The sequence below is a fragment of the Pan paniscus genome, chromosome 5 (assembly GCF_029289425.2).
Source record: "Pan paniscus chromosome 5, NHGRI_mPanPan1-v2.0_pri, whole genome shotgun sequence".
In the NCBI taxonomy this organism is placed as follows: Eukaryota; Metazoa; Chordata; class Mammalia; order Primates; family Hominidae; genus Pan; species Pan paniscus.
This window is the reverse complement of record NC_073254.2, coordinates 43,340,656-43,368,040: the sequence shown is the minus strand read 5'-3', so window position 1 is coordinate 43,368,040 and position 27,385 is coordinate 43,340,656. Positions and strand designations below refer to the sequence as shown.

The window sequence follows — 27,385 nt, the reverse complement described above, 5'->3', positions numbered from 1 at the left end:
TCTATCGTTGAACGTTTCGTTTCAGTCTTTGAATACTTCGTTTCAGTCTTTTCTTTTTTCTTTGTGCATACACTAGCTTGTGTTTTTCCTACTCACAGCGAAGGTAAGCCATTTGGTACTCATTCATTTGTACTATAGGTCCTAACACTCCTTCAGCCTCCCAACCTGACTGCTTCAGCACAGCTTTATAGTTATTTACTGAAATAGAGAAGCTGCTTATTCAAGATCCCCTGAGAGTGAAGCAACAGGCATGCCGGTCATAGAAGACTCGTTCTCCTAGACCATCCTGGCTAACATGGTGAAACCCCATCTCTACCAAAAATACAAAAAAAAAAAAAAATTAGCCGGGCGTGGTGGCGGGCACCTGTAGTCCCAGCTACTCCAGAGGCTGAGACAGGAGAATTGCATAAACCCGGGAGGCTGAGCTTGCAGTGAGCCTAGATCGCGCCACTGCACTCCAGCCTGGGCGACTGAGCAAGACTCCATCACAAAAAAAAAAAAAAAAGACTCGTTCTCCTTTGCTGCCGTTTCTCATTACTATTAAGAAATCAGGGGGGAAATAAAAAACAGAAAGAGAAGAAAAAAAAATCGCCCTTGGAAAACATCCAATAGATTTCTCTCCTCCCCCCCCCACCCCCACTCCACCCATATCTGACAGACTACAGACCTTTCCTCATTCTCCCCTACATTTCCATCACTCACAGAATCTTGGTTGGGCGGCAAAAGTGGGTCCAATCATTAGTCATGGGAGCGCTGTGATCCCAGCTTTCTCTAAAGAAGGAATGTTTAGAATTTTGTCCGAACGAAAGACGCTTCTGGCGAAACTCCGAGACTTTCAAAATCCACAGTTGAGAAAATTATTTTCAGAGATGGAAAAAGCCGCTGGTCGCTCTCAAAGCGGTGTCAGTTTTGGACAAAAAGGGTTATGTTTTCCTGTGGAACAGAAGCTTGTAGTTCACCTCCCTTGGGAGGGAAAGACCTGGTTTCCTACAGCCAAAGAGGAGCCGAGGGGCCGGGCTCGGTGGCTCACGCCTGTAATCCCAGCACATTGGGAGGCTGAGGTAGGCGGATCAGCTGAGTTCAGGAGCTCGAGATCATGGCGGAAACCCTGTCTCTACTACAAACAGGAAAATTAGCTGGGCGCGGTGGCGCTCGCCTGTAATCCCAGCTACTTGGGAGGCTGAGGCAAGAGAATCGCTTGAACCCGGGAGGCAGAGGTCGCAGTGATTCGAGATTGCGCCACTGCACTGCAGCCTGGGCGATAGAGCGATATTCCGTCTCAAAACAAAACATTATAGAGGAGCCTAGGAGACATTGGCAATGCGGGCAATTTCAGGGCCATCCAAATCTTAGGCCTCCGTAAAGATCCGGCTTGAAGCTCTCTCCTTCGTCCCTTCCTCTTCTGCAACCACCTGCCTCCACCTATCTCCCGACTCGTTTTCTTCACCACCTCTTGTCACCTTCACTTCTACTTTTTCCCATTCCCGTTGATTCAGTTCCACGGCTTCCTCCTACCTAAATAAATGTCCTCCAGCAGCTCAGCTCACTACAGTTTCTGCAGCTCCACTTCTTTCTAGGTTGGCGTTCTCAAGCCTGAATGATAATCGTCTGAGGGAGACCTTTCAATTGTGAAGATTCCCATCTTTCTCCCTATCCGGTGATTATCGGTCCACTATGGAGCTGTAAGTTACAAACGGGTATACCATTGAAGTTCTCAGGGCGGTTCCTCAGGCTCAGGAAACACTGCATTCCAGTCTAAAACCTTTTGACTCTTTATTGGAGGTTGTTTCTGGTTGGCTATGTTATAAATGGCGCCTTGCCTCTAAACGCCCATCTCAGTGACTTTCCAGCCACAACTGAGCCTCACTCCGTTAATTCTAGCGGGGGTTGGGACAGGAGACAAAAGTTGGGAAGGAACCACTAAGCTGATACATAATTTATTCACATATTCAGGAAGATAGAGATTTTGCACAAATAGGAAAAATATTAGAGAAAGGTAAAAGTAAGAGAAGACACAATGGTTTAGGATTACCTCCTAAAATTTATGTGGACATAGTTGGACACCCCAAAATTTAACAACAGGAGGAAAGTGTCTGTTATTTGTGCCATTGTGATGGTTGAGGTTTCAGAATCTCTCCAGGAGCACGGGGTAAGAGTAAAGAGGTTGTAACAGAAGTTTAAGTCCCTTAAACTTAAATGCCTCCTATGTGTTTCTTTGTAGGTCTCAGGAACGGAACTGCAGCGTCCCTGAGATGAAGCCACTGCTGAGTTTCCTGATCATGATGATCCACTGAAGAGTTTGCTAGAGCAGTGACTGTGACAGCATACACTTAGGTTTTTCTTTTTTCTTTCTTTTCTTTTCTTTCTTACTCTTTGTTTCTTTCTTTCGTTCGTTCTTTCTTTCTCTCTCTCTCTTTCTTTTTTTTTTGAAACTGATGTTTATTTCCCGTCAATGTTATTTCCATGTTGTCTAAGAGCCTGTGCAAGAATAGCTTAAGACCATTCAGTGGTTGCTTCTACCCATTCAGTGGCGTGAGCAGTTTGAGCTGCAGATCAGTCTTCTGTGTCAGGCTGAGCGCTCCAGTCTTCAGTAGGTAACTGCTGGATAGGCACAGACGGCACCTGCAGGCCTTCAGACCTGTCTGCAACCTCAGGCTGGGTAGCAGTGAACTGAGGAGCTGGTGCAGTCCATTCACCCTGAAATTCCTCGTTGGTCACAGCCTTTTCAGCAGCAGCTTGCTTTTCTTTTTCAATCTCTTCGGGATCTCTGTAGAAGCAGGGATCAGTCATGACCTCCCACGGGTGTTCACGGGAAATGGTGCCACTTATGCGCCGAACTTCTGGGACCAACATCCACCACATCACACCCACTGAGTGAGCTCCTTTGTTGTTGCATGGAATGGCAATATCCACATAGCACAGAGGAGAATCTGTGTTACACAGAGCAATGGTAGGTAGGTTAACATAAGATGCCTCCATTAAAGGCTGGTGGTCAACCCTGGGGTCAGTAACCACAGGAAGCCGTGGCTCTCGGAAGGCTGCCTGGATCTGGCTAGTGAAGGTTCCAGGAGTGAAGCAGCCAGCAATTGGAGTGGCTCCAGTGGCAGCAGCAAATTTCAGCACTGCCCTCTGGCCAGTATTCCTGGAGGATATAACACTGACATCAGCAAGGTTTTCAATGGCAGCAATGGCTCGAGCTGCCAGCAGAAGCTTCTCTCAGGTCCTTTTCAGATTTATGATGTAGATGCCATCGCTTTTACTTTTATAGATGTACTGTTCCATTTGGAAGTAAAGATTGGTGCCACCTGAGTGGGTTCTTGCCGCAAGGAACTTAAGGACATCCTCCTCATTCATCTGCAGTACATCAGGGGCTCCGAACATTGTGAAAGTTTCCCTTCAAGTTACAACGGGAATCCAGAACAACGCCCTATGGACCCCTCTGTGGGTAGCGCGGAAAAGCACACATAGGTTTTCATTTGGGACTTGTTTTCTTCTTCCATCTGAATCTAGATTTCCCCAGACAACTTTCTGAGTTCTGCTCTTTTGTACCCTCCTCCTAGTATTTCTAATTGTGCAGACAGCCAGAAGCAGTGAAAATTCAGTGGCTCTGGTGCAATGGTGTAGGAAATCTGTGATAGGGTGGAGACTACCTGGAGAAAGAGAAACACACTGGAGTTCCAACCTGAAGCCAAGTGTGTTAACGTTGGCCAGGCTTGTTTGTGTGTGAAGCTTTGAGGTCGTGGGTCTTAGCTATTCCCTTTTCCTGGAAAGGGGTCTCCAAAATATGGATTCCCTCATGGATTACGATGGCCAGAGTTCTACTGCTTCATGGGGATGTTTTGTCTTTCATCGTTCTTGATAGCTGCCTGAGAGATGTGTTGAGGGCTCCACACCAAATACTGTAGGGTTATAAACAGCAAGAGGTAAAAGATGCCCTGAGAATCCATGCTTGGCAAAATGGAAGGTGGTCCAAGCTGTTTTTCACTGATTTGGCAACTCTGCGGGCCAATCAGGAGTCAATGAAATGAGGGTCAAAGAGAAAGAAGGTCTATCATTTTTTCTTTGCCCAGAAATAATTGAGACAGCAGCATGACCATAACACACCTGATGGGGATAGCCCTGCCAGGGGACTCTGTGACTTAGCTGGTTAAAACCTCTGTCCTGGGTTTGGGTCTCAGAGATAACTGAGCTAGTGATTCATCCTTGCTCCCTCTCCTGCTCCTTAAGGAACTAGGAGGAGCACGCTCTTAGTTTTTTCAAACAAAGGAAATTTGACGCTATATTAGGAATTTCAACTTCACATTTAAAACATCCTTTTCTAATACAAAAGGTAGCATGCAAAGGCTTTGACAAAGAAAACTGGTATCAATTTTGATACATTCACCAATACACGATTTGTATGGAAAAGAAAGTGCAGAACAATGATATACCATAGTTTTTACTTACTCTTTAACAAGTGTTTCTTTCTAGAAATTCAAGCAACTTTATCTAGTCCTATTCCTCATCCACACACCTTTGGCCACACCTGCCTTTGGGGCCTTTGGTACAGTGATATGTGAAGTATTATTAATTCATTTAAAGATTCAAGAACAAACAACCCTGAAATTCATCGAGGAAATGTAGAAGGCAAATAATTTAAATACGCTATTTGGCAACGCTTCTGAGATTTTTACTTCAGCTAGATGTTTTGGTTTGAGGAATGGGGGGAGTTATTTGGTGTCTTCTATTACATATTTTGTGTACATTTCCTGTGAAAGTCGATTTAATATGCAATAAAAATAACTGCTGCCAAAACCAAAGACCTAACCTTTTTTTTCTTTTCTTTTCTTTTTCTTTTCTTTCTTTCTTTTTTTTTTTTTTTGAGACGGAGTCTCTCTCTGTCGCCCAGGCTGGAGAGGTGCGATCTCGGCTCACCGCAACCTCCGCCTCCCGGGTTCAAGCGATTCTCCCGCCTCAGCCTCCCGAGTAGCTGGGATTACAGGCGCCGGCCACCACGCCCGGCTAATAGTAGAGCAGAGGTTTACACCATGTTGGCCAGGCTGGTCTTGAACTTCTGACCTAAGGTGATCCACCCACCTAGGCCTCCCAAAGTGCTGGGATTACAGGCGTGAGCCAGCGTGCCCAGCCAAGACCTAACTTTTAAAACCTGTTGGTAGATCGCTTGCTGTAGGCTGTAAGCTATTGCAGCGAACGAGAGCTGGCTGTTTTCAGTCACCCAAATGATGTTTTAAGCGTTCGCGAGGCAAAGCGCTGAGTGCCACCTTACATTTAGACAACCTTTACCCACTAACTCACCCAGAAAAACTTGGGACCTAATGCCCAGCCTCTCTGCTGCTCACAATTCAATTATCAGCGGCAGAGGCGGCTGTTGGAGGAGCCCCGAGGAGAGAGGCGGAAGGCAACCAGTGGGAAGATTTTCTGCTCCTCATCCTTGGACGACCTAATGCCCACAAAGCAGAGATGCACGGAAAATTTTCTCTGAGCTGCCTATTTTTTCTTATTTCCATTCTTTTTTAGTCTCTCTCTTTAGCGATACCGCCAAACGGAAATCAAAGTGCATGGGTCCGTAATGTGACTGCAGGGTTCGTGCTTCCTGCCAAGGAGATCTTGATGGAAAATTTATCTATTTAGGATTTTTTATTTTTTTTTACGCTGGGCTACAAGTCGATATCTACATACAGTTAGAAATGATGCCATGACCCACACACAGCTTTGATGTAAGCCTAGAAAGTTTTAACATTAATGAACATAATTTAAAAGATATTTGCGTCTGGAAAAAATATAAAGAAGAACTCCTTGTGGAGTAATTTGTGTCCCCCTTTCAATGTCTGCTTGTTTCACTCACGTTAGCAAGACATTCTTCTCAAGCTAAGTTTTATAAAAAGCCACAGATGAGTGCCCGAATAAATAGCATAGTATTAGAAGCAACACATTTGACACTGTCCTCTTTTTATAGGAGTAGGAGAAAAGTAACAAACGCATGCAAAGAACGAGAAAGGAGAATGAAGAAAATGGACAACTGGAGGAGCCGGGGGTCGAACCCGGGGCCTCGTACATGCGAAGCACGCGCTCTACCACTGAGCTACACCCCCTGACCGAAGCAGGGTTCTGTTGGCTTATATATAAAATATCACTTGGTTTTCAGTTTGTTGGTTTTATTTTCTGTTGGTTGGAGAAAGGTCGCTGGATTAAATTCCACTACTTTCGTGAAATCACTGAACTGGACACTGTTTGGCAGCTAACAGTATCCTAATATACTTATAACAGTATACTAAGACACTAAGATTATAGACCAAATGACGCAGTTTCTTATCCTCGGACTTTCCAGTTCCTGTTAGCCTGCTTCAAGCTCCATTCACAAGCAAACTGCATGAAAGCTACTTTCCTCCACCAGCAAAAAGCACAAACTTCCAACATTGAGGACTGTCATGGAGAAGGATCCCTGATTTTAGTCTAGACCTTTAGTCCAGAGCTCTTCCAATTGAGCTATGTTTGCCACACTTCTACTTTCTCCCGCAATACTGACTCAAATGAAGTGCTCCTCAGTCCAGAGGCAGCCGTCGGCGAGCTGAATTCACACTGTATTTGTCGGACAGTGTGACAACTTCCATTTTCCAGCTGACTCTCAATCCTCGTTAATGCATCCTAATAGCTGTAGTCCCAGCTGCTCGGGAGGCTGAGGCAAGAGAATGGCATGAACCTGGGAGGCGGAGCTTGCAGTGAGCCGCGATCAAGCCACTGCACTCCAGCCTGGGCGACAGAGCGAGACTCCGTCTCACACACACACACACACAAACAAAACAAAACAAAACAAAACAAAGAAACCTAATAAATTTTTTCCCTTCTCACCATTCCTGTTCAACTAATAATTTTTACAGCAAAAAAAATTTTTTTACATTACACATCTAGTATCCTGATGTAATACAATTGTATTTGGCAGTTCTTTTTGATATTGTCTTTCCTAAATTTAAGTTCTACATTTTTAATAATAAAAAATGTATGATGTTTCTTACATTAAAACTAGCTCCTAGTTTCCCAATCAGCTTCCGATCCACAATAAAGACTTGTTCTAGCTCTTAATAAAAAGGGGAATATTGAAAATAATTAGCAGTAATGGGTTCCACACTTTAATTAGGTCAAAACAATTGTGACCATTGTCTGTGACAAATCTCACAATGTGAAAAGCAAAAGAAAACAAAGCTCTATCAGTTCAAAAGAAAGAAACGTATTCACCCTAGGTTAATTATGTACAAGTAAAACAATATTCATATAAACACGTTTCAGCAATTGTCTACCCTTTTCAGGTTGGACTGGGAATGTCCTAGAAGCAGATGCATTGTCATTTAGTCTGCAATTCAGTAACCTTTCTCGTGGTATAGCGATTAAACGAGATCCAGTTTAGTGATTTCAGAAATAGTGGGATTTATCTCAGTGGATTTTCTCCCGCCAACCTTTATGTTTTGAAAATTAGAAATACTGACACTGATATATCAAGATGTATCTCCAAGAGAGCTTGGCTATCACAAGAATGTTGCTCGGTGGTAGAATGCATACTTAAAATGTGTGCCGTCTTGGTTTCATTTCCTGAAAATGTTGCTGTTCTTTAGCTACTCACCAACAGCCACCCCTTCTTTTCTCATACGCTTTACTCGCATACATGATCCAAAGTACTCCCTTTAGTGCTACTCCATTTGTACGGCATAAACTTCTGCACCACCCAGGGCAAAAGACTATGACAAAGACTAGATGAAAGAGGATAAAACAAAGGATTAATAGCTCATTCAAAATCATCGCTAGGAGACAGAAACCTGACCCCACATTAACAGAAAATAACCTTGGGTTCCAATTCTCCGCATCTTCGAAGATTATTAAAGACAAAAAGAAAAGAAAAACAAAGAACGCCACCACATTTTATTTTTAAATTATCTTTGCTGTGTCTGGCTCAACCAACAGGATGTGGAAGAGCAGAACGTTTTTTGTTTGTTTTTTAATTCCTGTTACTTATCTTCTATCTCCCTCCTCCACCTATCCATTCCACACTGCCAGGGAATTGGATTCAGCCATCATATGTAGGAGTCAATAAGTTCCAAGTCTTTCTTAGTGGGTAAATACATTGTATAATAAAAGTACTTAAGAAACCTGAAAGCTAAAAAGTTGGAAACAATCGAAGTATTGAAAGAGAAATTGAATAAAATTTTCAGTCTACAGTAAGCTGAGATAGCTCGGTTGGGAGGGCATCAGCCTGAAGATCTAAAGGAGACTTGTTCAATTCTGGGTTTTGGCAACTTTTCCTTTTCAGAGACTCTACCAGCGATCTGCATTTGCAGTCTTAAAATTTCATATGAACTGCATCTCTTAATTTATATTTAGTAATTGATATTCGGGGGAGCAAAAGAGCATGGCACATAAGCAAAGGAATTTCGTGTCTGACTTCCTTTGCTTCTCCATATATAATAAAGCAATCGCGATGCCCCGTGAATTTTGATGTGTGAAATAAAGATGAACTGTAAAATTCATTTTGATACTCACAATTTTATTTTATTTTTTCTTAATTAGAGTGACATTAGACAGAAAATGAAAAATACCATGACAGGCCGAAAAAAAAGCGACTGAAAGGGAAAAGCTTTGTATTTTAGCACTTTCGATGGCAGTTGCCCCTGCTTTTTGAATAAGGGACCCTGTATTTTCATTTTATACTGGGCCTGTAAATTATGTAGCTGGCCTTCTTCAATATTAAATCGACATTCACAGTACATGTAATTGTAGTATCTATAATCGGCATTCATAATTACAGATTATTAATTCATAGTTGACATTTTACAAATTTGGAGAATTGAAGACATTCTAACTCTTCGCATGCCTATAGTTGAATTATAATCCCAAGAGCACTGGCCAGTACTGTATTAAAATCCACGCCTACAGTATATGTTCCCTCTCTAAACTTCAATTTGTTGTTCTTAACTCTTTATATAAATTGGAATACTTGAAACGACATTGCACAGAAAATCCCAATGGAAGATATGGCTTGTATTTTTTTTTAAAGCAAACAAAAAAAATGGGCAGTATATTATAATTATTGTCCTGATCTTTGCTATTTTTATGTAGTCTTATATTGGGAGGATGTACAGTTTCAGTTTGCTTCCAAAGCCTTTGGATGTCACCTGTTATGTCCAAAATCAGGGGTGGAGGATCTCCGAAGGTAGACAGGAACGATAGAAAAATCTCAAGTTTTAAGAGAGTTGGCAGAAGGGCACACTCACCTTGCCAACCAAGGCCCCGCTGGGAGTCGAACCCAGGATCTCCTGTTTACTAGACAGGCGCTTTAACCAACTAAGCCACGGAGCCCACGGAAACTGTTTTTGGTTTCCTTCTATCAGAGTATACCTTGGTATTTGTGGTAGAATTTAGATTTTCCTTTTTATTAAAAAAAAGTTGTTCATTTCTTGGATTTTTATTTGGCCTTTGATTCCACTCACAGCCACTCAAGACAGTGAATAACAGCTTTAATGGAAGCACTGATTTGCCAGTCTTTTTCTCTTGCTCTTCATAACCTCACTGTAGTTGTCTTGGAGCCTTGTTGCTTCATGGGAACTCAAGCCGAGGGAAAAATTCAAGCAAGATCAAAGAAGGAACTATGAGTAAATATTTTTATTTCAGGCTCATTTTAGGCTTTCTAAGGCATTTGACGTAATGTTTCGATTGTGCATCTGTGACAGAAGGGAAATGCCACAAGTTCTTTCACTTTGAAAGTCAACCCATGGAAATGAGCTCAAGCAATACCTATGATTTACCAAGTTTGAAAAGGAAGGAAAATGAGTGAACGAGTTAATAACCTCAGTGACTTTTTCTAGGGAACATTACAACTCTTTATCTAGACTCATAAAGAGATGGAAGACAAGGAAGACAGGAGGGAGGAAAACAGCCTTCTGGAGCTTTAGCGACTATACTGTCCCTTTAAAATGGAACTTTCTCTGCCAAGAGGAGAATTCAAAGGAGATTCACAGATTAGGACAACAGCTACCAAATGAGTTAGTGGAATATATATGTGTGTCCCAGCTAGATTGATAGATTCATGCAGTTCAGTTGATAAGCATTCAAACTATTAATGTAAGGAATGAAGACTCGAGTCTCTGTCACCAGAATTTTTTTTTTTTTTTTTTTTTTTTTGAGACGGAGTCTCACTCTGCTGCCCAGGCTGGAGAACAGTCGCACAATCCCGGCTCATTGCAACCTCCGCCTCCCGGGTTCAAGCAATTCTCCTGCCTCAGCCTACCGAGTAACTGGGATTACAGGCATACACCATGACACCCGGCTAATTTTTGTGTTTTTAGTAGAGACGGGGGTTTCACTATGTTGGCCAGGCTGGTCTCGAACTCCTGACCTCAGGTGATCCACCTGCCTCGGTCTCCCAAAGTACTGGGATTACAGGCATGAGCGACCACGCACGGCCTAGAAGTACAGTATTTTCTAAGAAGTTGAAAAACAATAATTCATTGCAACCTGCAGCTAAATCTGCTAAGATATGTTACAGCTAGTGATGGCAAAATTATGAGAAGGAGAGGAAGAGGCTTAGTTGAAAAAGTTTTAAAAACTTGTGATAAATGTAAACCTATTGTTATCTATCATATTATTGATTAACAGATAATTTGTGGAAAAAATTTCATGGTATCAGGTGTTATTGAACAGTAGACTTAATTTGCTCTGGTGGACCAGGCATCACTTTTACAAATTTTTGACAGAAATTAGAAGCTGAAGGTCCTGACAAGATGGATCACACAGCAGTTTAATGACTTAACGCTGACAAGTTGTGTGTGTGTGTGTGTGTGTGTGTGTGTGTGTGTGTGTGTGTGTGTGTTTAGGACTGAGATGGAAATTTTTTTTTGAAGGGGATGAACTGCCCTCAATTACTATGATCAAACACTGACTGGCTTTGGAAGTTAGCTTTTGTTTCAGATTGGATAATGCTTTTCAATAAATTCAGCCCAAAATTACAAGGTAAAACAATGTTTATGTATAAAACTTGTACTGCAGTAACGTCATTTTGATGACAGCTAACACTGCTAGAATCATAGTAATATCAAGCTGCCCTGTGCATTGCTTGTGCTGTCAAAAGTTAAAAGAAGCAATTCTCCAATCCCACAGAAATTTTCAGCAGATATATTCTCCTAACTCGAACTATAGTACCAACAGTGTGTTAAAAACTTAATGCAAGTGCAAAAGCAATTTTCATATTTCAAAATCTACTTAATTGTGCAGTTGAGGAGCTTCCCACTAAGCCTCACTTTGAAGTGACTAATTTGCAATGTAACGACATGCTAAAAGCAAACATAAAGAGATGAACCTACTAGAATCCATAAATGTCTTCCATGCAATGAATATGCCCCAAATTATATACTCACAGATTAATATTAGCCATTTGGCATCTCCTATCTTTATGAAAAGATATTTTCAAAGATGAAATAAATAAAATTGCACTACAGGTCATTAACAGATGAGCATTAGCAAATGACTCTGATGATAGGAAAGGCTAACTTTGAGCCCCCATCTGTAATAATAATAATAATTATTATTTAATTTTTCTCATTATCAATAATTATACTCAATTAGTATTGTGTTTTGAATTTCATCAATAAATATGAGTAGACTTTTTTCTCCCTTGTTATATAAGTACCTACATAATATCCTTGATTTGGCCATTTGACTTGCAAATCCTAAAATATTTACTACTTGGCCATTTACAGAAAAAGGTCTCTCTATGGCATATTTTATAAGAGCACTAATCCCATTCATGAAGATTCCACCTTTATCACCCAATCACCTTCCAAAGGCCCTAAAGCCTAACCTAATAATATTGGTGATTAGGTTTCAACATATGAATTTTCAGTGATGGGGCAGTCACAAATATTCAGATTACAGTAGGAGTATATTTAAAAGCCTGGAAAACACAATTAATTTTGCACAAGCTTACTTTGACAAAGATTCCCTAGGTTGATCTCCAATAATTTCTACCTCCTAGTGTTCAAGTATTTGTGTAATACCCTTCCCTTGAGTGTGAATGGGACTTGTGATTTACTTCTAACCAATAGAATATGGCAAAGGTAAAGGGATGCCACTCCCATAATTACATAAATATGTATATAAAACATACAATATATTGTTTATATTATTTATATACATACATTATTATAATCTATAATAATAGGTGTATATAAGCCATTTTTATATAGATATGTAAGCAATTTTAAATATATGTACACACACAAATATATATTCAAAATAGAGCACAAAAACCCTGCCTAAGTCATTTGATGATAATGACAGCCCTTCGGGTGGAGAAGATCCAGAGATTGAATCTGCAGTGAAAAAGAAGAAAATGACAATGGGAGATGTTAGGAACAGAAGAGAGAAAGTCTGGTTTATTTGGCAGGCTTGAGTCTCAGGGGAATGACAACAGCATTCACTCCAAAAGGACCTGTAAGCAGCGACTGACATCTCTACTAGAGAGGGGAGAAGTCTTTAATACAATTCATTTATGCTGTAGATTTCAGGAACATGCTCCTATAATATGTGCTTGGCTGAATTACCAGACATTAGGGTGGATGGTCTTTCTGGGAAAGTGGAAGGAGTGTTTTCTGTGGAAAATGTAATTTTGATGCTACATAAAGCTGGTGGCACGGAATGGCTTGGTGTGGCACTTTTTGCATGGAAAAGACAATTCCCACTTACTTTGGATGGAGCATGTGTTCTAGAGCTTGTGTAATTTAGTTCACAGAACAGCTGGTGACTTTTTGTGACTCAAAGTTGTCCAAATTTGTGAGGTAGGAGAGATGCAGGTTTCTTTTTTTTTTTTTTTTTTTTTTTTCAGATGCAGTTTCCCTCTTGTTGCCCAGGCTGGAGTGCAGTGGCACGATCTCAGCTCACCACAACCTCTGCCTCCCGGGCAATTCTTCTGTCTCAGCCTCCCGAGTAGCTAGGATTACAGGCATGCACCACCACACCTGGCTAATTTTGTATTTTTAGTAGAGACGGGGTTTCTCCATGTTGGTCAGGCTGGTCTCGAACTCCTGACCTCAAGTGATCCGCCTGTTTCAGCCTCCCAAAGTGCTGGGATTATAGGTGGGAGCCACCGCGCCTGGCCTGAGATGTAGGTTTCCTAAACTCCTTTATTGAAACATTTGCAGTGGCCTCTGACTTTATGTGACCACTTGGTTTCTTCTAAAAAGTGGCGAATTATTTGCAACAAGCACTAAATTAACACAAACCAGACCAATCATCTTTTCTGTGACCAATGTCCTTTTCTCATGTTTCATGGAAATATCCTTAGACAAGTTTAAATTTTAACTGGGCTTATTTGAGCAAAGAACAACAAAATGAAACATAGCAAAACAAAACATAAACGATTGAAGAATCAGGCAACCCTACAAACCAGAGCAGGTTCAGAGAATGCCAACCAATAACATGGCCTAACAGCATTTGTGGGAAACAGAAGTACAGTGGAGACAACCTCATTGGTTACAGCTTACTTTGTTAATTGGTTACAGAGCCTCCAGCAAGTAATTAAAGCTCAGCTACTGTATTTCAACTCCATATTAGTTTGATCTGTTAGGCTTAGTGGAGGAGCCCAGTCCAAATCAATGGCCTCCTAGACATTTTATTCAACAGATACAATAGCCTTTATCTTTCCTTCAAACCTCTTGCCTTATGCACTTAGGTCTCCCTCTATAATATTTTCTCCTGGTTTAAGTGAAACACAAAAACTATTTTCTGTCATAAACTGGATTGTGTGATCAAATTTATGTTGATTCATCAAAGTTATTATTAGGACTACAAATTTAGACTACTGGGAGGGAAAATGTAGAAATATCCCACAAACATAAGGCGATTGTCCTAACTCAGTGCAGAGGGTGTGTCTGTGCCCCCTGTTCATGTGATGGTGTGTCTGCGCCACCTGTTCATGTGGTGATGTGTCTGTGCCCTCCTCTGATGTCTCCATAAATGCTTAGGACTTCCACTCCCTTTCTTTTTTTGCAGCCTTTTCAAAAGGGGGTGCTCTCTCAACAATACCCAGAGTCTGAGCTCAGCACAGGTAGAAGACAAAGGAGTTTTTCTGCACTCTCACTTCTTTCACTTCAGGATTCAAACCGGGCAGGACAGGGTAGCAAGTCTTTGTGGTGAATAAGCATATCCTGCTTCCTCAGCTCAAAACTGGCATTGTTGAACACCTACTTTTCTATCTCTTAGGAGAAGGTAAAGAAACAAGAAAACGGCTTGTTTCTTTGTTGGGGATGATCTCTTCTACACCTGTCATCAGGGCCAGCTTCATGGGTCTATGACCAGTGCGGTTCACAGGACTTTGGGCTCCACACATTGTGTAACGAAGTCTTGCTTTTCATTACTGGGTTCTTCATCCCACAGGATGCTGCTTTTTCCAAAGTACTCGAGCAGGCTGACTTTTTAAAAATGTTCCAGCCTTGCCGGACGGGGCGGCTCACGCCTGTAATCCCAGCACTTTGGGAGGCCGAGGAGGGCGGATCACGAGGTCAGGAGATCGAGACCATCCTGGCTAACACAGTGAAACCCTGTCTCTACTAAAAATACAAAAATTTAGCGGGCCGTGGTGGCACGCCCCTGTGGTCCCAGCTACTCGGTAGGCTGAGGCAGGAGAATCGCATGAACCCGGGAGGCGGAGGTTGCCGGGAGGCGGAGGTTGCCGGGAGCCGAGATCGCTCCATTGCACTCCAGCCTGGGTAACAAGAGCGAAACTCCGTAAAACAAACAAACAAACAAACAAAAACAACAACAAAAAAAACTGCAGCATCCTAATATTAATATTAAACTTTCCCCCAAATCCAAGAACGAACCCTCTTGAACTAATTCCTGATGCTAGTCTGAGGTGCATGAAAGATGAGGTGGAAGTGTGGTTAAGTGTCTAAGGAGATCCTTTTCAAGTTAAGGTGATTTTTCTGCCCTCGGAACTTTAATTTTTCCCACTAAATTTTTGTGAAGTATAAGACTGTAGCCAACATAGCAGTGATTGCTCAGAGTGGCTAGAGAGAGTAAGTGAGTAACAAAAATGTCAACAAGTAACTTTGGTAGGGTCGGGGAAGCCTTGGGAAGATGTTGGTAAAAGAATACAAAATTACAGTTAGAAGAAGTGCAAGAAATCTATTGTAAAACATGATGACTATAGGTAAAAACAATACAATGTATTGAAACATGAAGAGATTTTAAAGTGTTGTCACTACAAAAATGATAACTATGTGAGGTAATGCATAAGGTAATTAGCTCGATTTAGCTACTCCACAACGCATGCGTGTAACATTTTATTTTTCATTTGTATTTTAAATTTTAAATTGACAAGTAAAATTGTTTTTATCATATGAGATATGTATCTCAAAATAGTATGTTGTAGATAATAAAAACGTAATTTTACTTGTCAATTTAAAATTTAAAATACAAATAAAAAATGTTACATAGCACATTTTTTTAGGATAGGATAGTAGCACAGATTATCTTCTGGTAAATCAAGATGGTTTTGAAAACCCCAGGAAAATCCGAGACTCGGGGGAATGAAACCCGCCATCTTCATTGGTGGTGATACACAACGTGGTATCAACTACTGGAGGTGCCGGGGATTGAACCCAGGGCCTCGTGCATGCTAAGCACGCGCTCTACCACTGAGCTACACCCCCATTGCGATAGTTTCTTTTTGTTCTAAACATTATAATTTAATCTTTCTCTTTGCTTGTGAGTTTTGAGAATCTGAAATTTAATACAAAGATCCCTTATGTATGACTCTATTTCTGAAACCTCTAGGTTTTTCATTCTATTTTACAGGTACATCAGAAGAGTAATTTGATGCTACACAAAAATATTACCATTCCAGTCTTGTCAGCCCACCCCAAATTTGGCTCCCAAGAAGAGGCCTGAAGGGCACTTCCATTCCTCCACCTGAGAGGGTCCCAAGAAGTAACAATCTCCAGCAGCTTGAAAATTTCTCTTGAGTGATACTTCTCTGTATAGTTTTGTTTCTTAGAATCATGTTAATGGTTTACACAGTCAAATTTAAAAACAAAACTAGCAACTATAGAGAAAAAGTACTTTAAATTTGAAAACAAACAGAAAAAAATAAAATCATTTCAAATGAATAATATCGGAATTTAAAAAGAGAACCAATCCAGGTAAATGTTTTACACGGTAGTTTGACCTTATAACTACATTCTAGATACAAAAGAACTGCAAATAGATGATCTCCCTTACAGTAGAACAGAATAGACAGCCTCAAGTCATACAGTTACACTGGCTTTTCTTACTTCTGCTGAGCCAAAATAACACATGCAAGGAGAATGAAACATACACAAGTTTATCCAGGAGAAAGCTGGGTTTTACTAGGATTCTATTAGAACTGAGTAAGGGAAACAAAAAACATTATCAGGATCTGAAAAGGAGCTCAAACACTGGACCATCAAATTGAAAGTTTAATTTTCTAACAAATTATTCAGGGTTAAAGACATTTTGATTTTCAAAATCTCTTCAATTAAAAAATATTTGGTTAACGTCCTAACATATATTTTTTTAATATGTGTATATATAACATACATACACATATATATATTTAAAAATTATTCTATTTATTTATTTTTGAGACAGAGCCTCGCTCTGTCACCCAGGCTGGAGTGCAGTGGCATGACCTCGGCTCACTGCAACCTCCCCCTCCCGGATTCAAGCAATTCTCCCTGCTTCAGCCTCCAGAGTAGCTTGGATTACAGGTGCCCACCACCACTCCTGGGTAATTTTTGTATTTTTAGTAGAGATGGGGTTTCACCATGTTGGCCATGAAGGTCTCAAACTCCTGACAGGTGAGCCACCCGCCTCGGCCTCCCAAAGTGCTGGGATTATGGGTGTGAGCCCTAACCTATATTTTTTAATGCTTTCCTTTGCCTTATGAGCCAGTGTGCTAGTAGTCACTCCTAGCCAAAACTTAGGTACCCAAGCTCAAAACTGCCAACAGATCCTCCTTCTCATTCCAATAGGTTCCACCACAACCACAATGGAGTCAGGGAGTGGCTTTCCTTCTGTTTTCTTTGAAGCCACCAATATCAGTGGCTACTTTGTCAAAAACAAAAATTAAACTCTATGCATGCTTTCCAATGTGCAGTTTGTCTATCTCATTTATTGATCTAAAAGAAGTTTTAGCAACTTGATCCTCGACCAAAAAATTAACTGAATTACTAAAGAGGTGAGTGAGTGAAGAGGTGGCCAAGGTGAGAGTACCCCTAACTTTTTCTCTGAGGGTGAAAAGAATGGTTGTGTTATCTGTTGTGGAACTTGGGGCTTCCAAACTTAAGTTTAAACTGAGAGCCCAGTGGCCAAAACAAGTCAATCAGACACTTGGATTAAATATCTAAAACTCCATGTATTTTGGCTAGAGTGGGACCCCAATAAGTTTATTGTGAGTTCATTTACAGAAAAGTCTAAGGTCATTTTGTGTGACTTTCAATGTTGCCTAAAAGATTGGTGGGCTATAAGATGTAAGAAACCAGCCGGGCGCGGTGGCTCACGCTTGTAATCCCAGCACTTTGGGAGGCTGAGGCGAGCGGATCACCTGAGGTCGGGAGTTCAAGACCAGCCTGACCAACATGGGGAAACCCCATCTCTACTAAAAACACAAAATTAGCCTGCACATGCCTGTAATCCCAGCTACTTGGGAGGCTGAGGCAGGAGAATCGCTTGAACCCCGGGAGACGGAGGTTGCGGTGAGCCAAGATCATGCCATTGCACTCCAGTCTGGGCAACAAAAGCGAAACTCCGTTTCAAAAAAAAAAGAAAAAGAAAAAAAGATGTAAGAAACCACAAACTCTTGAAATAGGGCAAATGTAGTACGCTCTCTCTCTTTCCCCTTTCTTTCTTGCTTTCTTCCCTGGCTTCGTTACTTGAATTAGCAGGGAGACTTGGGGACAGCTCCTTCTTCTGTAGCACACATCAAGCACTGATCATCCACTTCTAAGGCTTCCAGAGTATGGCAGACAAAAGCTGAGGAAACAAAAATGTGTCTCATGTTTTTAGTACAGATGAGCTTTCATTTAATTGACATTACCTGAACATCTTCTTTTCTTCATTATAGGGGCTGTATATTGCTTTCCTCCCTAAACTAGAGAAATTGGAAATGGGCATTTCCATTTTTTGTTTTGTTTTGTTTTATAGGCTTTTATTGGTTTTAAAGTTTTTCCCAAATCCAAGATTTAGTGCTCTTAAACTGAATCATAATGTCTTTTCCAGGTGAGTGATAGTTGAGGTACATTTACTACCAGGTGCAGGGAAGTTTGAATTTTGAAGGCACTGAATTTTGAAGGCACTGAATTTTGAAGGCACTGAATTTTGAAGGTAGTAAATGAGGTACATTTACTACCAGGTGTAGGGAAGTTTGAATTTTGAAGGCACTGAATTTTGAAGGCTTCTCAAGGGCAACTTTGAATCCTGCTTATAGAATCCAAGGTCGAGTTCTGACTGTGGTCAATATGACCCTGAATGCTTGAGGTAGCTGGAGATAACACGTGGATAATGTCATAACAACGGGTTGCATTAAATGAGCACATCACTCCTTTGATAAACCAACTTTTTCAGAGGTGAAATAATTGGCCACATAGTTCACAGCCAACATGTAGCAGGACAGGTTTCAAAGCCAGACAGATTTCCTCCAAAGCACTTGCTCCAGATATTTTCTTTAGAGACAAAAATCCTGAATTCAAAAGACAGTTTGAAAAAGAGTGACTTTTGGATTCATTTTCTCTTTGACAATGTCAGTATCACTCATAGGAAGACATGTTGTCTTCAATGTTGAACAGTTCTCAATTCTCATCCAATCCTTCAATCAATAATTCTAGATGTCCACTAGGAAACTTGAAATCCCATCATCTGATCCATTCAGTAAGTTTTTATTTGTTTGTTTTGAGACAGAGTCTTGCTCTGTTACCCAGGCTGGAGTGCAATGGCGTGGTCTCGGCTCACTGCAACTTCCGCCTCCTGGGTTCAAGCTGTTCTCCTGCCTCAGCCTTCTGAGTGGCTGGGATTACAGGCACCCACTACCATGCCCAGCCAATTTTTGCATTTTTTAGTAGAAATGCGATTTCGCCATGTTGGCCAGGCTGATCTCCAACTCCTGATCTCAAGTGATCCACCCGTCCCGGCCTCCCAAAGTTCTGGGATCACAGGCGTGAGCCACTGTGCCCTAGTGAAGTCTTTTTTTCTTTTCTTTTCTTTTTTTTTTTTTGAGACGGAGTCTTGCTCTGTCGCCTAGGCTGGAGTGCAGTGGCACCATCTCGGCTCACTGCAAGCTCCGCCTCCCGGGTTCACGCCATTCTCCTGCCTCAGCCTCCCCAGTAGCTGGGACAACAGGCGCCCGCCACCACGCCCGGCTAATTTTTTGTATTTTTAGTGGAGACAGGGTTTCACCGTGTTAGCCAGATGGTCTCGATCTCCTGACCTCGTGATCCGCCCTCCTCGGCCTCCCAAAGCGCTGGGATTATAGGCGTGAGCCACCGCGCCCGGCAGTGCGGTCTTATATAATGTTTGCTGAAGATTTGCCAAGAGGTTGGTGAGGAAAGGGCAGATCTTGCCCTCCACAAATCTTGTTTTCAGGATTTGTAGTATGAATGTGTCTCAGGTTGATTTTATTTTATTAAAGCTCTTAAAAATCAGAGACAAAGAAACAAACTTCCGAACTCATATAAGTTAGTGGAGGTTTTGCACCAGTTTTCTCATACTCCTTGCTTTAGAACTCATTAACCAAAGATATTTAAAACAAGATCTAAGAATGCAGCCATTGAGTAAAGAAATGGAATTTCCTTCTTGGGGCTAGAATGTGAAGAGGGGCTGCCAGGTGAAAAGAAAAAAGTAAAGTTGGCAGATAGAAATTGCTTTCCTCTGGCTAATTCAATATAAAAAAAGTGTATTCATATTCATACCTTTGAAAACCTTTAAAAATATCAGTCAGTTGACTAGAAATACTGAGTAGCAGGGTAATGAAAAGCATGGTGATCATATTGAAGAAGAGGGAAAAAAAGCAAAGGTAGCAACTGCTCTTGTTTACACTGTAAATGTTCTGGCTCACTTGTGAAATATTCACCTTTTTCTTTGCAGTTGATAATATCCATTTTAACACAAAAATAATTTGCTTCTTCCACATGGGATGTCTTCTGATGATAATGGATGTTTGCAGAAAATATTTCATTTATCTATTCAAAAAGAAGAAAAAATGAGATGAGTGAAGAAATACAGAGAACTGGATAGGATAAAATATTTTGGCATGGTAGGTTATCTAATTCATTTAATGCAGACTTGTTTATTTTTTCACCTATTATTCTTGGCAGTATTGTAGTTAATTGAAAGCCATTGTTCTGTTGTCCAATGTCCATCCACCCACTCACCTAGAAATTGCTGTTATCTACGGCCATCTGTTTGCATTGTTAGACCAAACTTTTGATGGCAGGTACTGTGAAGATTGAGGTGAAGGGAGGAGACTAGTAGGATGATCAATGAGAAAGTGCTCTGTTCTTCCACCTTCTCATATATTCATTGATGCTTTCCTGGTTTTGATCATCACACTGTGTCCACATAGATATTAAGATTAGAGGAAGACAGCAGACAGTTTGGGTATGCCAAAGAGAAGCCATAAAGTGCTGCCTGTAAGTGAAAAGGGGAAAGTTCTCTATTTAATACGGAAAGAGAAAAAATTCGTATCCGACGTTGCTAAGAGCTATGGTAAGAATAAATCTATCCTTGAAATTGTAAAGAAGGGGAAAGTTCTCTACTTAATAAGAAAAGAGAAAAATAATTCGTTTCCGAGGTTGCTAAGAGCTATGGTAAGAATAAAGCCTCTTTCCGTGAAATTGTAAAGAAGGGAAAATAAATTCTTGTTAGTTTTGCGAAAGCTACTGCTACAGTGTGTGATAAGTGCATGGAAAAGGCACTAAATTTGTGGGTGAAATACGTGAACAGAACACGTGTTCCACTTGACGGGGTTTCTACGGTGGTGGCAGCTTATGTGTTTTTCAGCTTCTCTCATTCTTACGAGGAGATGAAACATGAATAGCTATGAAAATATCACTGGGGAGGGAAAAAAAAGCCTGTGTAGAGGGAGTACCCTGCATTCCTGACTATGGCCTTCTTTGTCCTGGCGCCGCTCCTTGAGGAACCTGGCACCTCTCCTTGAGGAACATGATTTTTGCTTAATCCTTTCATATTCTAATTGATAATTAATGCCCGATAAAAGATAACCACTATGTATACAAAAAGTATAAAAAGATTAGAAGAATCTAGGTGGGAAATATAAAAACTCTGTATTTGTTTTGTAACTTTTCTGTAAATCCAAAGTTAGTTGTAAATGTAAAAGTCTAAAATTTCCACTAGAAATAATGAGAAGTAAGCCGGGCGTGGTGGCTCATGACTGTAATCTCAGCACTTTGGGAGGCCAAGGAGGGCGGATCACAAGGTCAGGAGTTCGAGACCAGCCTGGCCAACATGGTGAAACCCCGTCTTTACTAAAAATACAAAATTAGATGGGTGTGGTAGCACACACGTGTAGTCCCAGCTACTTGGGAGGCTGAGGCAGGAGAATCGCTTGTACCCGGGAGGCGGAGATTGCAGTGAGATGAGAGTACGCCATCGCACTCCAGCCTGGGTGACGCTTTGTCTAAAAAAAAAAAAGAGGGCGGCCGGGTGCGGTGGCTCACACCTGTAATCCCAGAACTTTGGGAGGCCGAGGCAGGCGGATCACCTGAGGTCAGGAGTTCGAGACTAGCCTGACCAACATGGGGAAACCCTGTCTCAACCAAAAATACAAAATTAGCCCGGCGTGGTGGCACATGCCTGTAATCTCAGCTACTCGGGAGGCTGAGGCAGGAGAATCGCTTGAACCTGGGAGGACAAGGTTGCAGTGAGCTGAGATCGTGCCATTGCACTCCAGCCTGGGCAGCAAGAACGAAATTTCATCTCAAAAAAAAAAAAAAGAAAAAAGAAATAATGAGAAGTAAAGGAAAATTTTCATGAGCCTCTTCTGTTTCTCCTTTTCTTCAATAATAGGGAAAATTAGAAGACAAACTGAACATACTCATTATTGTGATAGTACATCTTGATGTCAAAAGAACCTGTGTAAATCAGTTCTGTTACTAATTTCTATCCTCCTTCTTTCGTGATGACAGTTGTTTGGATGGTGCCAAGACTCACAGAATAAAAATGGGGCAGAGCCACCCCTAGGATGTTGAGTAACCCAGACAAACACATTTGTTTTTTGTGGGGCCCCTGTCCATGTGAATAATATATATATATATTTATATATATATATATAATGCGAATAATATATATATTTATATATAATGCGAATAATATATATATTTTTATATATATAATGTGAATAATATATATATTTTTATACATATAATGTGAATAATATACATTTATATATAATATATTAATATATTATATATAAATATATATGATATATAAATATGAATATATAAATATATATATTTATATATGAATATATAAATATATAAATATAAATATATTTATATAAATATATATAAATATATATTTATATAAATATATAAATATATATAAATATATATTTATATAAATATATAAATATATATAAATATATATTTATATATAAATATATAAATATATATAACTATATATAAATATATATAACTATATATATAAATATATATAACTATATATAAATATAGAAATATATAAATATATATGTATATATAAATATATATACATATATAAATATATAAATATATATAAAAATATATATGAATATATACATATAAATATATAAATATATATATAAATATATATAAATATATAAATATATCAATATATCAATATAAAAAAAATATAAATATATCGATATATAAATATAAATATATAAATATAAAAAATATATAAATATAAAAATATATATAAATATATAAAAATATATAAATATATATAAAAATAAATATATAAATATATATAAATATATACAAATATATATACATATATAAATATATATACAAATATATATAAATATATAAATATATATACATATATAAATATATAAATATATATAATATATAACTATATGCAAATAAATAAATATATAAATATCTATATAAATATATATATTAATATATAAATATCTACAAATATATATGAATATATAAATATATATAAATATATAAATATATATAAATGTATATAAATATATATAAACATATAAATATATCAATATATAAATATATATAAATATATAAATATATATAAATATATAAATATATATAAATATATAAATATATAAATATACATATAAATATATAAATATATATCAATGTATGAATATATAAATATATAGAAATATATGAATATATAAATATATAAATATATGAATCTATAAATGTATATATGAATATATAAATATATAAATATATAAATATATATGAATATATAAATATATAAATATATATGAATATATAAATATATACATATAAATATATATAAATATGTAAATATATAAATATATATAAATGTATATAAATGTATATAAATATATAAATAGATATATAAATATATAAATATACAAATATATAAATAAATCTATAAATATATAAATATATAAAAATATATAAATAAATATATATAAAAAATATATAAATATACATAAATATATAAATATATAAATATATATAAAAATATATTTATAAAAATATAAATATATAAATATATATATAAAAATATAAATATATAAAAATACATATAAATATATATAAATATATATAAATATATATAAATATAAATATATAAGTATATAAATATATAAATATATATAAATATATATAAATATATAAAATATATAAATATATATAAATATATATAAATATATATATTTATACCTATAAATATATAAAAATATATATATTTATACCTATAAATATATAAATATATATTTATACCTATAAATATATAAATATATATATTTATACCTATAAATATATAAATATATATATTTATACCTATAAATATATAAATATATAAATACATATATAAATATATAAATATATATATAAATATATATAAAATATATATAAATGTATAAATATATATTTATATATTAATATATAAATCTATAAATATATGTTTATATATTAATATATAAATGTGTAAATATAATATTTATATATAATATATATTATATTTATATATTATATTTTATATATATAAATATATATAAATATTTTATATAAATATATAAATATACTTAAATATATATATATAAATATTTAAATATATAACTATACATAAATATTTATATATAAATATATAAATATAAATAAATATTATATATAAATATATAATATTTATATATATAAATATATAATATTTATATATATAAATATATAATATTTATATATATAAATATATAATATTTATATATATAAATATATAATATTTATATATATAAATATATAATATTTATATATATAAATATATAATATTTATATATAAATATATAATATTTATATATAAATATATAATATTTATATATAAATATATAATATTTATATATAAATATATAATATTTATATATAAATATATAATATTTATATATATAAATATATAATATTTATATATATAAATATATAATATTTATATATATAAATATATAATATTTATATATATAAATATTATATATTTATATATATAAATATTATATATTTATATATATAAATATATAATATTTATATATATAAATATATAATATTTATATATATAAATATATAATATTTATATATATAAATATATAATATTTATATATATAAATATATAATATTTATATATATAAATATATAATATTTATATATAAATATATAATATTTATATATATAAATATATAATATTTATATATATAAATATATAATATTTATATATAAATGTATAAATATATAAATATTATATATAAATATATAATATTTATATATAGATGTATAAATATATAAATATTATATATAAATATATAATATTTATGTATAAATGTATAAATATATAAATGTTTTTATATAAATATATAAATATTTATATATAAATATAAATATTTATATATAAATAAATATAAATATTTATATATAAATATAAATATTTATATATAAATAAATATAAATATGTATATATGAATATATGTATATAAATATAAATATGTATATATTTATATATGAATATATAAATATAAATATATATGAATATATAAATATAAATATCTATATGAATATATAAATATAAATATCTATATATGAATATATAAATATAAATATCTATATATGAATATATAAATATAAATATTTATATATGAATCTTTATATATGAATTTTTATATACAATATCTAAATATATAAATATATACACAAATATATAAATATATAAATAGATATAAATATATAAATATATAAATATATAAATATATAAATAGATATAAATATATAAATATATAAATATATATAAATATATAAATATATAAATATATAAATAGATATAAATATACATAAATATATAAATATATAGAAATATATATTAAATATATAAATATATAGAAATATATATTAAATATATAAATATATAGAAATATATTAAATATATAAATATATAAATATATATTAAATATATAAATATATAAATATATATTAAATATATAAATATATATATAAATTTATTTGTGTAATATATATTTATATATAAATTAATATAAATTTGTATAAATATTATGTAAAAATTATATATATTTATAAAAATATTATAAATATATAAAAATACATTTATAAATATATACGTATATATTTGACACAGCGTATCACTCTGTCGCTCAGGCTGGAGTGCAGTGGCTGGATCTTGGCTCACTGCAAGCTCTGCCTCCTGGGTTCAAGTGATTCTCCCACCTTGCACTCCTGACTAGCTGGGACTACAGGCAAAAGCCACCACATCTGGCTAACGTGTATATAATTTGATTAAAAAATGTTTTACAAAATTTAGGGGATCCTTTGAGGATCTTGTTGTGTATTAATAAAGATTTAGAATAATGGGTACTTACATATTTGTTTACAGCCTAATCAATACTCAGAAACATTTTTCGTAGTGTTCTGGCACCAACTCAACCTTTTCAGTCCAGAAACTATCTCTTCATGTTATTTATTGTTAATCACACTCTTTCTGCCTAATTCTATGTTTCCTACCATGAGTAAAAGGTAGCAACATTGTTATTACTCACAATACCGCGGCTCTTTGGAACTCCTTTGTGTTGAAACAATATGGATCTTCCTGCCTGTACAGTTCCCAAATGCCTTTTGTTGGATGCTGACTGCATCCTTACTCATGAAGCTGCATCAACTTTGTTTCCACCTGTAAATGCTGGCTTCCAACTTCTCTTTAGAAGGTCATTACTATGACTATGTTAATAATGACCACAAATGTAAGTCATACCCAGAGTATGTAGGAAAATGTGTACAGGTTAACTTTTTTTTTTTTTTTTTTTTTTTTTTTTTTGAGACAGAGTCTCTGTCACCCAGGCTGGAGTGCAGTGATGCAATCTCAGTTCACTGCAGCCTCTGCCTCCCGGGTTCAGGTGATTCTCCTGACTCAGCCTCTCGAGTAGCTGGGAGTACAGTTGTGCACCCCATGCCTGCCTATTTTTTTTGTATTTTTAGTAGGGACAGGGTTTCGCCATGTTGGCCAGCCTGGTCTTGAACTCCTGACTTCAGGTGATCCACCTGCGTTGGCCTCCCAAAGTGCTAGGATTACAGGCATGAGTCACAGCGCCTGGCTAGGTTAACTTTTTCAGTCAAGTTAAATTTACTATTTGAAATTTAATAGCATAAATGTAGAATAACACATCTAGCAATATGTTCTTCTGAACTCTTCAGAGTGTAATCATTGGATTCGTAAAATGTGATTTCTTCATTGGCAGACGTAGCCTCTCCAATAATTTTTATATTTTTCAGTCCAAACCTATTCCTGAATCTGTGTAACCATCCCCTACTTGCAATATATGGGTTGGTGTCAATCATTTCAGAGGATCCCTTGATGAAGTCTTCATATGGGCTCAGTGTTTTCTGGTATAACGTGTTGCCCTCAAGTAGATTAAGTGTTCTGTTCACGTGTTTCACCCACATATTTACTGTCTTTTAAATGTTAACTATGCACTTATCACACACTGTAGCAGTAACTTCTGCAAAACTAGCACAAATTTCTTTTCTCTTCTTTACAATTTCATGGATAGAAGATTTATTCTTACCATAGCTCTTAGCAACCTCTGATATGAATTTGTTTCTGTTTCCTTATTAAGTAGAGAACTTTC

The 27,385-nt window shown here is 36.2% G+C and overlaps 3 non-coding genes and 1 pseudogene across 3 annotated transcripts; all 4 read right to left on the bottom strand.

Annotated features, from left to right (window-relative positions):
• Positions 1-1,985: 1,985 nt before the first annotated feature.
• Positions 1,986-3,381, bottom strand: LOC106634863 (small ribosomal subunit protein uS2-like; annotated as a pseudogene).
• Positions 3,382-6,020: 2,639 nt separating this feature from the next.
• TRNAA-CGC (transfer RNA alanine (anticodon CGC)) lies at positions 6,021-6,092 on the bottom strand. The gene has a single exon. It is a non-coding gene; the product is annotated as a tRNA-Ala (tRNA).
• Positions 6,093-9,271: 3,179 nt separating this feature from the next.
• TRNAT-AGU (transfer RNA threonine (anticodon AGU)) lies at positions 9,272-9,345 on the bottom strand. The gene has a single exon. It is a non-coding gene; the product is annotated as a tRNA-Thr (tRNA).
• A 6,275-nt stretch (positions 9,346-15,620) lies between these two features.
• On the bottom strand, positions 15,621-15,692 carry TRNAA-AGC (transfer RNA alanine (anticodon AGC)). Its single transcript has one exon. It is a non-coding gene; the product is annotated as a tRNA-Ala (tRNA).
• Between the last annotated feature and the right edge of the window lie 11,693 nt (positions 15,693-27,385).